This window comes from Watersipora subatra, chromosome 11 (genome assembly GCF_963576615.1).
Source record: "Watersipora subatra chromosome 11, tzWatSuba1.1, whole genome shotgun sequence".
Classification (NCBI taxonomy): Eukaryota; Metazoa; Bryozoa; class Gymnolaemata; order Cheilostomatida; family Watersiporidae; genus Watersipora; species Watersipora subatra.
The window spans coordinates 20,627,758-20,645,819 of NC_088718.1; positions in this window are offsets into that span (position 1 = coordinate 20,627,758).

Sequence of the window (18,062 nt, forward strand, 5' to 3'; positions counted from 1 at the left end):
TCGCTTTTGTCATACAAATGCAATATTCTCACAATAAGCTAATTAGCTCAATTGGAGCATTTCTAGCATGTTTGGTTGAAATTGGAAATTTACATTTTTCACTTTTGTCAGACAATTGCAATATTCTCACAATAAGCTAATTAGCTCAATTGGAACATTTCTAGCATGTTTGGTTGAAATTGGAAATTTACATTTTTCACTTTTGTCAGACAATTGCAATATTCTCACAATAAGCTAATTAGCTCAATTGGAGCATTTCTAGCATGTTTGGTTGAAATTGGAAATTTACATTTTTTACTTTTGTCAGACGTTTGTAATATTCGCACAATAAGCTAATTAGCTCAATTGGAGCATTTCTAGCATGTTTGGTTGAAATTGGAAATTTACATTTTTCACTTTTGTCAGACAATTGCAATATTCTCACAATAAGCTAACTAGCTCAATTGGAGCATTTCTAGCATGTTTGGTTGAAATTGAATGTTTACATTTTTCAGTTTTGTCAGACAATTGCAATATTCTCTCAATAAGCTAATTAGCTCAATTGGAGCATTTCTAGCATGTTTGGTTGAAATTGGAAATTTACATTTTTCAGTTTTGTCAGACAATTGTACACTTCTTACAGTATGCTTATTTCCGCATTTGGAGCATTTCTAGCATGTTTGGTTGAAATTGGAAATTTACATTTTTCAGTTTTGTCAGACGTTTGTAATATTCTCAAAATAAGCTAATTAGCTCAATTGGAGCATTTCTAGCATGTTTAGTTGAAATTGGAAATTTGCATTTTTCAATTTTGTCAGACAATTGCAATATTCTTTCAATAAGCTAATTAGCTCAATTGGAGCATTTCTAGCATGTTTGGTTGAAATTGAAAATTTACATTTTTCACTTTTGTCAGACAATTGCAATATTCTCACAATAAGCTAACTAGCTCAATTGGAGCATTTCTAGCATGTTTGGTTGAAATTGAAAATTTACATTTTTCAGTTTTGTCAGACAATTGCAATATTCTCTCAATAAGCTAATTAGCTCAATTGGAGCATTTCTAGCATGTTTGGTTGAAATTGGAAATTTACATTTTTCAGTTTTGTCAGACGTTTGTACACTTCTTACAGTATGCTTATTTCCGCATTTGGAGCATTTCTAGCATGTTTGGTTGAAATTGGAAATTTACATTTTTCAGTTTTGTCAGACGTTTGTAATATTCTCAAAATAAGCTAATTAGCTCAATTGGAGCATTTCTAGCATGTTTAGTTGAAATTGGAAATTTGCATTTTTCAATTTTGTCAGACAATTGCAATATTCTTTCAATAAGCTAATTAGCTCAATTGGAGCATTTCTAGCATGTTTGGTTGAAATTGGAAATTTACATTTTTCAGCTCTGTCAGACGTTTGTAAAATTCTTACAGTAGGCTTATTTGCGCAATTTGAGCATTTCTAGCATGTTTGGTTGAAATTGGAAATTTACATTTTTCAGTTTTGTCAAACGTTTGTAATATTCTCACAATAAGCTAATTAGCTCAATTGGAGCATTTCTAGCATGTTTGGTTGAAATTGGAAATTTACATTTTTCACTTTTGTCAGGCAATTGCAATATTCTCACAATAAGCTAATTAGCTCAATTGGAACATTTCTAGCATGTTTGGTTGAAATTGGAAATTTACATTTTTCAGCTTTGTCAGACGTTTGTAATATTCTCACAATAAGCTAATTAGCTCAATTGGAGCATTTCTAGCATGTTTGGTTGAAATTGGAAATTTACATTTTTCAGTTTTGTCAGACGTTTGTAATATTCTCACAATAAGCTAATTAGCTCAATTGGAGCATTTCTAGCATGTTTGGTTGAAATTGGAACTTTACATTTTTCACTTTTGTCAGACAATTGCAATATTCTTACAATAAGCTAATTAGCTCAATTGGAGCATTTCTAGCATGTTTGGTTGAAATTGGAAATTTACATTTTTCACTTTTGTCAGACAATTGCAATATTCTCACAATAAGCTAATTAGCTCAATTGGAGCATTTCTAGCATGTTTAGTTGAAATTGGAAATTTACATTTTTCACTTTTGTCAGACGTTTGTAATATTCTCACAATAAGCTAATTAGCTCAATTGGAGCATTTCTAGCATGTTTGGTTGAAATTGGAAATTTACATTTTTCAGTTTTGTCAGACGTTTGTAATATTCTCACAATAAGCTAATTAGCTCAATTGGAGCATTTCTAGCATGTTTGGTTGAAATTGGAAATTTACATTTATCAGTTTTGTCAGACGTTTGTAATATTCTCACAAAAAGCTAATTAGCTCAAATGGAGCATTTCTAGCATGTTTGGTTGAAATTGGAAATTTACATTTTTCAGTTTTGTCAGACGTTTGTAATATTCTCACAATAAGCTAATTAGCTCAATTGGAGCATTTCTAGCATGTTTGGTTGAAATTGGAAATTTACATTTTTCACTTTTGTCAGACAATTGCAATATTCTCACAATAAGCTAATTAGCTCAATTGGAGCATTTCTAGCATGTTTGGTTGAGCTTGGAAATTTACATTTTTCAGTTTTGTCAGACGTTTGTAATATTCTCACAATAAGCTAATTAGCTCAATTGGAGCATTTCTAGCATGTTTGGTTGAAATTGGAAATTTACATTTTTCACTTTTGTCAGACAATTGCAATATTCTCACAATAAGCTAATTAGCTCAATTGGAGCATTTCTAGCATGTTTCGTTGAAATTGGAAAATTACATTTTTCAGTTTTGTCAGACGTTTGTAATATTCTCACAATAAGCTAATTAGCTCAATGGGAACATTTCTAGCATGTTTGGTTGAAATTGGAAATTTACATTTTTCAGTTTTGTCAGACGTTTGTAATATTTTCACAATAAGCTAATTAGCTCAATTGGAGCATTTCTAGCATGTTTGGTTGAAATTGGAAATTTACATTTTTCACTTTTGTCAGACAATTGCAATATTCTCAAAATAAGCTAATTAGCTCAATTGGAGCATTTCTAGCATATTTGGTTGAAATTGGAAATTTACATTTTTCACTTTAGTCAGACGTTTGTAATATTCTCACAATAAGCTAATTAGCTCAATTGGAACATTTCTAGCATGTTTGGTTGAAATTGGAAATTTACATTTTTCAGTTTTGTCAGACGTTTGTAATATTCTCACAATAAGCTAATTAGCTCAATTGGAGCATTTCTAGCATGTTTTGTTGAAATTGGAAATTTACATTTTTCAGTTTGGTCAGACGTTTGTAATATTCTCACAATAAGCTAATTAGCTCAATTGGAGCATTTCTAGCATGTTTGGTTGAAATTGGAAATTCACATTTTTCACTTTTGTCAGACAATTGCAATATTCTCACAATAAGCTAATTAGCTCAATTGGAGCATTTCTAGCATGTTTGGTTGAAATTGGAAATTTACATTTTTCACTTTTGTCAGACAATTGCAATATTCTCACAATAAGCTAATTAGCTCAATTGGAGCATTTCTAGCATGTTTGGTTGAAATTGGAAAATTACATTTTTCAATTTTGTCAGACGTTTGTAATATTCTAACAATAAGCTAATTAGCTCAATTGGAACATTTCTAGCATGTTTGGTTGAAATTGGAAATTTACATTTTTCAGTTTTGTCAGACGTTTGTAATATTCTCACAATAAGCTAATTAGCTCAATTGGAGCATTTCTAGCATGTTTGGTTGAAATTGGAAATTTACATTTTTCACTTTTGTCAGACGTTTGCAATATTCTCACAATAAGCTAATTAGCTCAATTGGAACATTTCTAGCATGTTTGGTTGAAATTGGAAATTTACATTTTTCACTTTTGTCAGACAATTGCAATATTCTCACAATAAGCTAATTAGCTCAATTGGAGCATTTCTAGCATGTTTGGTTGAGCTTGGAAATTTACATTTTTCAGTTTTGTCAGACGTTTGTAATATTCTCACAATAAGCTAATTAGCTCAATTGGAGCATTTCTAGCATGTTTGGTTGAAATTGGAAATTTACATTTTTCAGTTTTGTCAGAGGTTTGTAATATTCTCACAATAAGCTAATTAGCTCAATTGGAGCATTTCTAGCATGTTTGGATAAAATTGGAAAATTACATTTTTCACTTTTGTAAGACGTTTGTAATATTCTCACAATAAGCTAATTAGCTCAATTGGAACATTTCTAGCATGTTTGGTTGAAATTGGAAATTTACATTTTTCAGTTTTGTCAGACGTTTGTAATATTCTCACAATAAGCTAATTAGCTCAATTAGAGCATTTCTAGCATGTTTGGTTGAAATTGGAAATTTACATTTTTCACTTTTGTCAGACAATTGCAATATTCTCACAATAAGCTAATTAGCTCAATTGGAACATTTCTAGCATGTTTGGTTGAAATTGGAAATTTACATTTTTCAGTTTTGTCAGAAGTTTGTAATATTCTCACAATAAGCTAATTAGCTCAATTGGAGCATTTCTAGCATGTTTTGTTGAAATTGGAAATTTACATTTTTCAGTTTTGTCAGACAATTGCAATATTCTCACAATAAGCTAATTAGCTCAATTGGAGCATTTCTAGCATGTTTGGTTGAAATTGGAAATTTACATTTTTCACTTTTGTCAGACAATTGCAATATTCTCACAATAAGCTAATTAGCTCAATTGGAGCATTTCTAGCATGTTTGGTTGAAATTGGAAATTTACATTTATCAGTTTTGTCAGACGTTTGTAATATTCTCACAAAAAGCTAATTAGCTCAAATGGAGCATTTCTAGCATGTTTGGTTGAAATTGGAAATTTACATTTTTCATTTTGGTCAGACGTTTGTAATATTCTCACAATAAGCTAATTAGCTCAATTGGAGCATTTCTAGCATGTTTGGTTAAAATTGGAAATTTACATTTTTCACTTTTGTCAAACAATTGCAATATTCTCACAATAAGCTAATTAGCTCAATTGGAGCATTTCTAGCATGTTTGGTTGAAATTGAATGTTTACATTTTTCAGTTTTGTCAGACAATTGCAATATTCTCTCAATAAGCTAATTAGCTCAATTGGAGCATTTCTAGCATGTTTGGTTGAAATTGGAAATTTACATTTTTCAGTTTTGTCAGACGTTTGTACACTTCTTACAGTATGCTTATTTCCGCATTTGGAGCATTTCTAGCATGTTTGGTTGAAATTGGAAATTTACATTTTTCAGTTTTGTCAGACGTTTGTAATATTCTCAAAATAAGCTAATTAGCTCAATTGGAGCATTTCTAGCATGTTTAGTTGAAATTGGAAATTTGCATTTTTCAATTTTGTCAGACAATTGCAATATTCTTTCAATAAGCTAATTAGCTCAATTGGAGCATTTCTAGCATGTTTGGTTGAAATTGAAAATTCACATTTTTCACTTTTGTCAGACAATTGCAATATTCTCACAATAAGCTAACTAGCTCAATTGGAGCATTTCTAGCATGTTTGGTTGAAATTGAAAATTTACATTTTTCAGTTTTGTCAGACAATTGCAATACTCTCTCAATAAGCTAATTAGCTCAATTGGAGCATTTCTAGCATGTTTGGTTGAAATTGGAAATTTACATTTTTCAGTTTTGTCAGACGTTTGTACACTTCTTACAGTATGCTTATTTCCGCATTTGGAGCATTTCTAGCATGTTTGGTTGAAATTGGAAATTTACATTTTTCAGTTTTGTCAGACGTTTGTAATATTCTCAAAATAAGCTAATTAGCTCAATTGGAGCATTTCTAGCATGTTTAGTTGAAATTGGAAATTTGCATTTTTCAATTTTGTCAGACAATTGCAATATTCTTTCAATAAGCTAATTAGCTCAATTGGAGCATTTCTAGCATGTTTGGTTGAAATTGGAAATTTACATTTTTCACTTTTGTCAGACGTTTGTAAAATTCTTACAGTAGGCTTATTTGCGCAATTTGAGCATTTCTAGCATGTTTGGTTGAAATTGGAAATTTACATTTTTCAGTTTTGTCAAACGTTTGTAATATTCTCACAATAAGCTAATTAGCTCAATTGGAGCATTTCTAGCATGTTTGGTTGAAATTGGAAATTTACATTTTTCACTTTTGTCAGGCAATTGCAATATTCTCACAATAAGCTAATTAGCTCAATTGGAACATTTCTAGCATGTTTGGTTGAAATTGGAAATTTACATTTTTCAGCTTTGTCAGACGTTTGTAATATTCTCACAATAAGCTAATTAGCTCAATTGGAGCATTTCTAGCATGTTTGGTTGAAATTGGAAATTTACATTTTTCAGTTTTGTCAGACGTTTGTAATATTCTCACAATAAGCTAATTAGCTCAATTGGAGCATTTCTAGCATGTTTGGTTGAAATTGGAACTTTACATTTTTCACTTTTGTCAGACAATTGCAATATTCTTACAATAAGCTAATTAGCTCAATTGGAGCATTTCTAGCATGTTTGGTTGAAATTGAAAATTTACATTTTTCACTTTTGTCAGACAATTGCAATATTCTCACAATAAGCTAATTAGCTCAATTGGAGCATTTCTAGCATGTTTAGTTGAAATTGGAAATTTACATTTTTCACTTTTGTCAGACGTTTGTAATATTCTCACAATAAGCTAATTAGCTCAATTGGAGCATTTCTAGCATGTTTGGTTGAAATTGGAAATTTACATTTTTCAGTTTTGTCAGACGTTTGTAATATTCTCACAATAAGCTAATTAGCTCAATTGGAGCATTTCTAGCATGTTTGGTTGAAATTGGAAATTTACATTTATCAGTTTTGTCAGACGTTTGTAATATTCTCACAAAAAGCTAATTAGCTCAAATGGAGCATTTCTAGCATGTTTGGTTGAAATTGGAAATTTACATTTTTCAGTTTTGTCAGACGTTTGTAATATTCTCACAATAAGCTAATTAGCTCAATTGGAGCATTTTTAGCATGTTTGGTTGAAATTGGAAATTTACATTTTTCACTTTTGTCAGACAATTGCAATATTCTCACAATAAGCTAATTAGCTCAATTGGAGCATTTCTAGCATGTTTGGATAAAATTGGAAAATTACATTTTTCACTTTTGTAAGACGTTTGTAATATTCTCACAATAAGCTAATTAGCTCAATTGGAACATTTCTAGCACGTTTGGTTGAAATTGGAAATTTACATTTTTCAGTTTTGTCAGACGTTTGTAATATTCTCACAATAAGCTAATTAGCTCAATTAGAGCATTTCTAGCATGTTTGGTTGAAATTGGAAATTTACATTTTTCACTTTTGTCAGACAATTGCAATATTCTCACAATAAGCTAATTAGCTCAATTGGAACATTTCTAGCATGTTTGGTTGAAATTGGAAAACACATTTTTCAGTTTTGTCAGAAGTTTGTAATATTCTCACAATAAGCTAATTAGCTCAATTGGAGCATTTCTAGCATGTTTTGTTGAAATTGGAAATTTACATTTTTCAGTTTTGTCAGACAATTGCAATATTCTCACAATAAGCTAATTAGCTCAATTGGAGCATTTCTAGCATGTTTGGTTGAAATTGGAAATTTACATTTTTCACTTTTGTCAGACAATTGCAATATTCTCACAATAAGCTAATTAGCTCAATTGGAGCATTTCTAGCATGTTTAGTTGAAATTGGAAATTTACATTTTTCACTTTTGTCAGACGTTTGTAATATTCTCACAATAAGCTAATTAGCTCAATTGGAGCATTTCTAGCATGTTTGGTTGAAATTGGAAATTTACATTTTTCAGTTTTGTCAGACGTTTGTAATATTCTCACAATAAGCTAATTAGCTCAATTGGAGCATTTCTAGCATGTTTGGTTGAAATTGGAAATTTACATTTATCAGTTTTGTCAGACGTTTGTAATATTCTCACAAAAAGCTAATTAGCTCAAATGGAGCATTTCTAGCATGTTTGGTTGAAATTGGAAATTTACATTTTTCAGTTTTGTCAGACGTTTGTAATATTCTCACAATAAGCTAATTAGCTCAAATGGAGCATTTCTAGCATGTTTGGTTGAAATTGGAAATTTACATTTTTCACTTTTGTCAGACAATTGCAATATTCTCACAATAAGCTAATTAGCTCAATTGGAGCATTTCTAGCATGTTTGGATAAAATTGGAAAATTACATTTTTCACTTTTGTAAGACGTTTGTAATATTCTCACAATAAGCTAATTAGCTCAATTGGAACATTTCTAGCATGTTTGGTTGAAATTGGAAATTTACATTTTTCAGTTTTGTCAGACGTTTGTAATATTCTCACAATAAGCTAATTAGCTCAATTAGAGCATTTCTAGCATGTTTGGTTGAAATTGGAAATTTACATTTTTCACTTTTGTCAGACAATTGCAATATTCTCACAATAAGCTAATTAGCTCAATTGGAACATTTCTAGCATGTTTGGTTGAAATTGGAAATTTACATTTTTCAGTTTTGTCAGAAGTTTGTAATATTCTCACAATAAGCTAATTAGCTCAATTGGAGCATTTCTAGCATGTTTTGTTGAAATTGGAAATTTACATTTTTCAGTTTTGTCAGACAATTGCAATATTCTCACAATAAGCTAATTAGCTCAATTGGAGCATTTCTAGCATGTTTGGTTGAAATTGGAAATTTACATTTTTCACTTTTGTCAGACAATTGCAATATTCTCACAATAAGCTAATTAGCTCAATTGGAGCATTTCTAGCATGTTTGGTTGAAATTGGAAATTTACATTTATCAGTTTTGTCAGACGTTTGTAATATTCTCACAAAAAGCTAATTAGCTCAAATGGAGCATTTCTAGCATGTTTGGTTGAAATTGGAAATTTACATTTTTCATTTTGGTCAGACGTTTGTAATATTCTCACAATAAGCTAATTAGCTCAATTGGAGCATTTCTAGCATGTTTGGTTAAAATTGGAAATTTACATTTTTCACTTTTGTCAAACAATTGCAATATTCTAACAATAAGCTAATTAGCTCAATTGGAGCATTTCTAGCATGTTTGGTTGAGATTGAAAATTTAAATTTTCAGTTTAGTCAGACGTTTGTAAAATTCTTACAGTAGGCTTATTTGCGCAATTGGAGCATTTCTAGCATGTTTGATTGTAATTGGAATTTAAAATTTTTCAGTTTTGTCAGACGTTTGTAATATTCTCACAATAAGCTAATTAGCTCAATTGGAGCATTTCTAGCATGTTTGGTTGAAATTGGAAATTTACATTTTTCAGTTTTGTCAGACGTTTGTAATATTCTCACAATAAGCTAATTAGCTCAATTTGAGCATTTCTAGCATGTTTGGTTGAAATTGGAAATTTACATTTTTCACTTTTGTCAGACGTTTGTAATATTCTCACAATAAGCTAATTACCTCAATTGGAGCATTTCTAGCATGTTTGGTTGAAATTGGAACTTTACATTTTTCGCTTTTGTCATACAAATGCAATATTCTCACAATAAGCTAATTAGCTCAATTGGAGCATTTCTAGCATGTTTGGTTGAAATTGGAAATTTACATTTTTCACTTTTGTCAGACAATTGCAATATTCTCACAATAAGCTAATTAGCTCAATTGGAACATTTCTAGCATGTTTGGATAAAATTGGAAAATTACATTTTTCACTTTTGTAAGACGTTTGTAATATTCTCACAATAAGCTAATTAGCTCAATTGGAACATTTCTAGCATGTTTGGTTGAAATTGGAAATTTACATTTTTCAGTTTTGTCAGACGTTTGTAATATTCTCACAATAAGCTAATTAGCTCAATTAGAGCATTTCTAGCATGTTTGGTTGAAATTGGAAATTTACATTTTTCACTTTTGTCAGACAATTGCAATATTCTCACAATAAGCTAATTAGCTCAATTGGAACATTTCTAGCATGTTTGGTTGAAATTGGAAATTTACATTTTTCAGTTTTGTCAGAAGTTTGTAATATTCTCACAATAAGCTAATTAGCTCAATTGGAGCATTTCTAGCATGTTTTGTTGAAATTGGAAATTTACATTTTTCAGTTTTGTCAGACAATTGCAATATTCTCACAATAAGCTAATTAGCTCAATTGGAGCATTTCTAGCATGTTTGGTTGAAATTGGAAATTTACATTTTTCACTTTTGTCAGACAATTGCAATATTCTCACAATAAGCTAATTAGCTCAATTGGAGCATTTCTAGCATGTTTGGTTGAAATTGGAAATTTACATTTATCAGTTTTGTCAGACGTTTGTAATATTCTCACAAAAAGCTAATTAGCTCAAATGGAGCATTTCTAGCATGTTTGGTTGAAATTGGAAATTTACATTTTTCATTTTGGTCAGACGTTTGTAATATTCTCACAATAAGCTAATTAGCTCAATTGGAGCATTTCTAGCATGTTTGGTTAAAATTGGAAATTTACATTTTTCACTTTTGTCAAACAATTGCAATATTCTAACAATAAGCTAATTAGCTCAATTGGAGCATTTCTAGCATGTTTGGTTGAGATTGAAAATTTAAATTTTCAGTTTAGTCAGACGTTTGTAAAATTCTTACAGTAGGCTTATTTGCGCAATTGGAGCATTTCTAGCATGTTTGATTGTAATTGGAATTTTAAATTTTTCACTTTTGTCAGACGTTTGTAATATTCTCACAATAAGCTAATTAGCTCAATTGGAGCATTTCTAGCATGTTTGGTTGAAATTGGAAATTTACATTTTTCAGTTTTGTCAGACGTTTGTAATATTCTCACAATAAGCTAATTAGCTCAATTTGAGCATTTCTAGCATGTTTGGTTGAAATTGGAAATTTACATTTTTCACTTTTGTCAGACGTTTGTAATATTCTCACAATAAGCTAATTACCTCAATTGGAGCATTTCTAGCATGTTTGGTTGAAATTGGAACTTTACATTTTTCGCTTTTGTCATACAAATGCAATATTCTCACAATAAGCTAATTAGCTCAATTGGAGCATTTCTAGCATGTTTGGTTGAAATTGGAAATTTACATTTTTCACTTTTGTCAGACAATTGCAATATTCTCACAATAAGCTAATTAGCTCAATTGGAACATTTCTAGCATGTTTGGTTGAAATTGGAAATTTACATTTTTCACTTTTGTCAGACAATTGCAATATTCTCACAATAAGCTAATTAGCTCAATTGGAGCATTTCTAGCATGTTTGGTTGAAATTGGAAATTTACATTTTTTACTTTTGTCAGACGTTTGTAATATTCTCACAATAAGCTAATTAGCTCAATTGGAGCATTTCTAGCATGGTTGGTTGAAATTGGAAATTTACATTTTTCACTTTTGTCAGACAATTGCAATATTCTCACAATAAGCTAACTAGCTCAATTGGAGCATTTCTAGCATGTTTGGTTGAAATTGAATGTTTACATTTTTCAGTTTTGTCAGACAATTGCAATATTCTCTCAATAAGCTAATTAGCTCAATTGGAGCATTTCTAGCATGTTTGGTTGAAATTGGAAATTTACATTTTTCAGTTTTGTCAGACGTTTGTACACTTCTTACAGTATGCTTATTTCCGCATTTGGAGCATTTCTAGCATGTTTGGTTGAAATTGGAAATTCACATTTTTCAGTTTTGTCAGACGTTTGTAATATTCTCAAAATAAGCTAATTAGCTCAATTGGAGCATTTCTAGCATGTTTAGTTGAAATTGGAAATTTGCATTTTTCAATTTTGTCAGACAATTGCAATATTCTTTCAATAAGCTAATTAGCTCAATTGGAGCATTTCTAGCATGTTTGGTTGAAATTGAAAATTTACATTTTTCACTTTTGTCAGACAATTGCAATATTCTCACAATAAGCTAACTAGCTCAATTGGAGCATTTCTAGCATGTTTGGTTGAAATTGAAAATTTACATTTTTCAGTTTTGTCAGACAATTGCAATATTCTCTCAATAAGCTAATTAGCTCAATTGGAGCATTTCTAGCATGTTTGGTTGAAATTGGAAATTTACATTTTTCACTTTTGTCAGACGTTTGTAAAATTCTTACAGTAGGCTTATTTGCGCAATTTGAGCATTTCTAGCATGTTTGGTTGAAATTGGAAATTTACATTTTTCAGTTTTGTCAAACGTTTGTAATATTCTCACAATAAGCTAATTAGCTCAATTGGAGCATTTCTAGCATGTTTGGTTGAAATTGGAAATTTACATTTTTCACTTTTGTCAGGCAATTGCAATATTCTCACAATAAGCTAATTAGCTCAATTGGAACATTTCTAGCATGTTTGGTTGAAATTGGAAATTTACATTTTTCAGCTTTGTCAGACGTTTGTAATATTCTCACAATAAGCTAATTAGCTCAATTGGAGCATTTCTAGCATGTTTGGTTGAAATTGGAAATTTACATTTTTCAGTTTTGTCAGACGTTTGTAATATTCTCACAATAAGCTAATTAGCTCAATTGGAGCATTTCTAGCATGTTTGGTTGAAATTGGAACTTTACATTTTTCACTTTTGTCAGACAATTGCAATATTCTTACAATAAGCTAATTAGCTCAATTGGAGCATTTCTAGCATGTTTAGTTGAAATTGGAAATTTACATTTTTCACTTTTGTCAGACGTTTGTAATATTCTCACAATAAGCTAATTAGCTCAATTGGAGCATTTCTAGCATGTTTGGTTGAAATTGGAAATTTACATTTTTCAGTTTTGTCAGACGTTTGTAATATTCTCACAATAAGCTAATTAGCTCAATTGGAGCATTTCTAGCATGTTTGGTTGAAATTGGAAATTTACATTTATCAGTTTTGTCAGACGTTTGTAATATTCTCACAAAAAGCTAATTAGCTCAAATGGAGCATTTCTAGCATGTTTGGTTGAAATTGGAAATTTACATTTTTCAGTTTTGTCAGACGTTTGTAATATTCTCACAATAAGCTAATTAGCTCAATTGGAGCATTTTTAGCATGTTTGGTTGAAATTGGAAATTTACATTTTTCACTTTTGTCAGACAATTGCAATATTCTCAAAATAAGCTAATTAGCTCAATTGGAGCATTTCTAGCATGTTTGGTTGAGCTTGGAAATTTACATTTTTCAGTTTTGTCAGACGTTTGTAATATTCTCACAATAAGCTAATTAGCTCAATTGGAGCATTTCTAGCATGTTTGGTTGAAATTGGAAATTTACATTTTTCACTTTTGTCAGACAATTGCAATATTCTCACAATAAGCTAATTAGCTCAATTGGAGCATTTCTAGCATGTTTGGTTAAAATTGGAAAATTACATTTTTCACTTTTGTCAGACGTTTGTAATATTCTCACAATAAGCTAATTAGCTCAATTGGAACATTTCTAGCATGTTTGGTTGAAATTGGAAATTTACATTTTTCAGTTTTGTCAGACGTTTGTAATATTTTCACAATAAGCTAATTAGCTCAATTGGAGCATTTCTAGCATGTTTGGTTGAAATTGGAAATTTACATTTTTCACTTTTGTCAGACAATTGCAATAATCTCAAAATAAGCTAATTAGCTCAATTGGAGCATTTCTAGCATGTTTGGTTGAAATTGGAAATTTACATTTTTCACTTTTGTCAGACGTTTGTAATATTCTCACAATAAGCTAATTAGCTCAATTGGAACATTTCTAGCATGTTTGGTTGAAATTGGAAATTTACATTTTTCAGTTTTGTCAGACGTTTGTAATATTCTCACAATAAGCTAATTAGCTCAATTGGAGCATTTCTAGCATGTTTTGTTGAAATTGGAAATTTACATTTTTCAGTTTGGTCAGACGTTTGTAATATTCTCACAATAAGCTAATTAGCTCAATTGGAGCATTTCTAGCATGTTTGGTTGAAATTGGAATTTTACATTTTTCAGTTTTGTCAGACGTTTGTAATATTCTCACAATAAGCTAATTAGCTCAATTGGAGCATTTCTAGCATGTTTGGTTGAAATTGGAAATTTACATTTTTCACTTTTGTCAGACAATTGCAATATTCTCACAATAAGCTAATTAGCTCAATTGGAGCATTTCTAGCATGTTTGGTTGAGCTTGGAAGTTTACATTTTTCAGTTTTGTCAGACGTTTGTAATATTCTCACAATAAGCTAATTAGCTCAATTGGAGCATTTCTAGCATGTTTGGTTGAAATTGGAAATTCACATTTTTCACTTTTGTCAGACAATTGCAATATTCTCACAATAAGCTAATTAGCTCAATTGGAGCATTTCTAGCATGTTTGGTTGAAATTGGAAATTTACATTTTTCACTTTTGTCAGACAATTGCAATATTCTCACAATAAGCTAATTAGCTCAATTGGAACATTTCTAGCATGTTTGGTTGAAATTGGAAATTTACATTTTTCAGTTTTGTCAGAAGTTTGTAATATTCTCACAATAAGCTAATTAGCTCAATTGGAGCATTTCTAGCATGTTTGGTTGAAATTGGAAATTTACATTTTTCAGTTTTGTCAGACGTTTGTAATATTCTCACAATAAGCTAATTAGCTCAATTAGAGCATTTCTAGCATGTTTGGTTGAAATTGGAAATTTACATTTTTCAGTTTTGTCAGACGTTTGTAATATTCTCACAATAAGCTAATTAGCTCAATTGGAGCATTTCTAGCATGTTTGGTTGAAATTGGAAATTTACATTTTTCACTTTTGTCAGACAATTGCAATATTCTCACAATAAGCTAATTAGCTCAATTGGAACATTTCTAGCATGTTTGGTTGAAATTGGAAATTTACATTTTTCAGTTTTGTCAGAAGTTTGTAATATTCTCACAATAAGCTAATTAGCTCAATTGGAGCATTTCTAGCATGTTTTGTTGAAATTGGAAATTTACATTTTTCAGTTTTGTCAGATAATTGCAATATTCTCACAATAAGCTAATTAGCTCAATTGGAGCATTTCTAGCATGTTTGGTTGAAATTGGAAATTTACATTTTTCACTTTTGTCAGACAATTGCAATATTCTCACAATAAGCTAATTAGCTCAATTGGAGCATTTCTAGCATGTTTGGTTGAAATTGGAAATTTACATTTTTCAGTTTTGTCAGACAATTGCAATATTCTCACAATAAGCTAATTAGCTCAATTGGAACATTTCTAGCATGTTTGGTTGAGCTTGGAAATTTACATTTTTCAGTTTTGTCAGACGTTTGTAATATTCTCACAATAAGCTAATTAGCTCAATTGGAGCATTTCTAGCATGTTTGGTTGAAATTGGAAATTTACATTTTTCAGTTTTGTCAGACAATTGCAATATTCTCACAATAAGCTAATTAGCTCAATTGGAGCATTTCTAGCATGTTTGGTTGAAATTGGAAATTTACATTTTTCACTTTTGTCAGACAATTGATATATTCTCACAATAAGCTAATTAGCTCAATTGGAGCATTTCTAGCATGTTTGGTTGAAATTGGAAAATTACATTTTTCACTTGTGTCAGACGTTTGTAATATTCTCACAATAAGCTAATTAGCTCAATTGGAACATTTCTAGCATGTTTGGTTGAAATTGGAAATTTACATTTTTCAGTTTTGTCAGACGTTTGTAATATTCTCACAATAAGCTAATTAGCTCAATTGGAGCATTTCTAGCATGTTTGGTTGAAATTGGAAATTTACATTTTTCACTTTTGTCAGACAATTGCAATATTCTCACAAAAAGCTAATTAGCTCAATTGGAGCATTTCTAGCATGTTTGGTTGAAATTGGAAATTTACATTTTTCACTTTTGTCAGACGTTTGTAAAATTCACACAATAAGCTAATTAGCTCAATTGGAACATTTCTAGCATGTTTGGTTGAAATTGGAAATTTACATTTTTCAGTTTTGTCAGACGTTTGTAATATTCTCACAATAAGCTAATTACCTCAATTGGAGCATTTCTAGCATGTTTTGTTGAAATTGGAAATTTACATTTTTCAGTTTGGTCAGACGTTTGTAATATTCTCACAACAAGCTAATTAGCTCAATTGGAGCATTTCTAGCATGTTTGGTTGAAATTGGAATTTTACATTTTTCACTTTTGTCAGACAATTGCAATATTCTCACAATAAGCTAATTAGCTCAATTGGAGCATTTCTAGCATGTTTGGTTGAAATTGGAAATTTACATTTTTCAGTTTTGTCAGACGTTTGTAATATTCTCACAATAAGCTAATTAGCTCAATTGGAGCATTTCTAGCATGTTTGGTTGAAATTGAAAATTTACATTTTTCACTTTTGTCAGACAATTGCAATATTCTCACAATAAGCTAATTAGCTCAATTGGAGCATTTCTAGCATGTTTGGTTGAAATTGAAAATTTACATTTTTCACTTTTGTCAGACAATTGCAATATTTTCACAATAAGCTAATTAGCTCAATTGGAGCATTTCTAGCATGTTTTGTTGAATTCGAAAATTTACATTTTTCAGTTTTGTCAAACGTTTGTAAAATTCTTACAGTAGGCTTATTTGCGCAATTCGAGCATTTCTAGCATGTTTGGTTGAAATTGGAAAACACATTTTTCAGTTTTGTCAGACGTTTGTAATATTCTCACAATAAGCTAATTAGCTCAATTGGAGCATTTCTAGCATGTTTAGTTGAAATTGGAAATTTACATTTTTCACTTTTGTCAGACAATTGCAATATTCTCTCAATAAGCTAATTAGCTCAATTGGAGCATTTCTAGCATGTTTGGTTGAAATCGGAAATTTAAATTTTTCAGTTTTGTCAGACGTTTGTAAAATTCTCACAATAAGCTAATTAGCTCAATTGGAGCATTTCTAGCATGTTTGGTTGAAATTGGAAATTTCCATTTTTCGCTTTTGTCAGACAATTGCAATATTCTCACAATAAGCTAATTAGCTCAATTGGAGCATTTCTAGCATGTTTGGTTGAAATTGGAAATTTACATTTTTCAGTTTTGTCAGACGTTTGTAATATTCTCACAATAAGCTAATTAGCTCAATTGGAGCATTTCTAGCATGTTTGGTTGAAATTGGAATTTTACATTTTTCACTTTTGTCAAACAATTGCAATATTCTCACAATAAACTAATTAGCTCAATTGGAGCATTTCTAGCATGTTTGGTTGAAATTCAAAATTCAAATTTTCAGTTTTGTCAGACGTTTGTAAAATTCTTACAGTAGGCTTATTTGCGCAATTGGAGCATTTCTAGCATGTTTGATTGAAATTGGAATTTTAAATTTTTCACTTTTGTCAGACGTTTGTAATATTCTCACAATAAGCTAATTAGCTCAATTGGAGCATTTCTAGCATGTTTGGTTGAAATTGGAAATTTACATTTTTCAGTTTTGTCAGACGTTTGTAATATTCTCACAATAAGCTAATTAGCTCAATTGGAGCATTTCTAGCATGTTTGGTTGAAATTGGAAATTTACATTTTTCGCTTTTGTCATACAATTGCAATATTCTCACAATAAGCTAATTAGCTCAATTGGAGCATTTCTAGCATGTTTGGTTGAAATTGGAAATTTACATTTTTCAGTTTTGTCAGACGTTTGTAATATTCTCACAATAAGCTAATTAGCTCAATTGGAGCATTTCTAGCATGTTTGGTTGAAATTGGAAATTTACATTTTTCAGTTTTGTCAAACAATTGCAATATTCTCACAATAAGCTAATTAGCTCAATTGGAGCATTTCTAGCATGTTTGGTTGAAATTCAAAATTTAAATTTTCAGTTTTGTCAGACGTTTGTAAAATTCTTACAGTAGGCTTAGTTGCGCAATTGGAGCATTTCTAGCATGTTTGATTGAAATGGGAAATTTACATTTTTCAGTTTTGTCAGACGTTTGTAATATTCTCACAATAAGCTAATTAGCTTAATTGGAGCATTTCTAGCATGTTTGGTTGAAATTGGAAATTTACATTTTTCAGTTTTGTCAGACGTTTGTAATATTCTCACAATAAGCTAATTAGCTCAATTGGAGCATTTCTAGCATGTTTGGTTGAAATTGGAAATTTACATTTTTCGCTTTTGTCATACAATTGCAATATTCTCACAATAAGCTAATTAGCTCAATTGGAGCATTTCTAGCATGTTTGGTTGAAATTGGAAATTTACATTTTTCAGTTTTGTCGGACGTTTGTAATATTCTCACAATA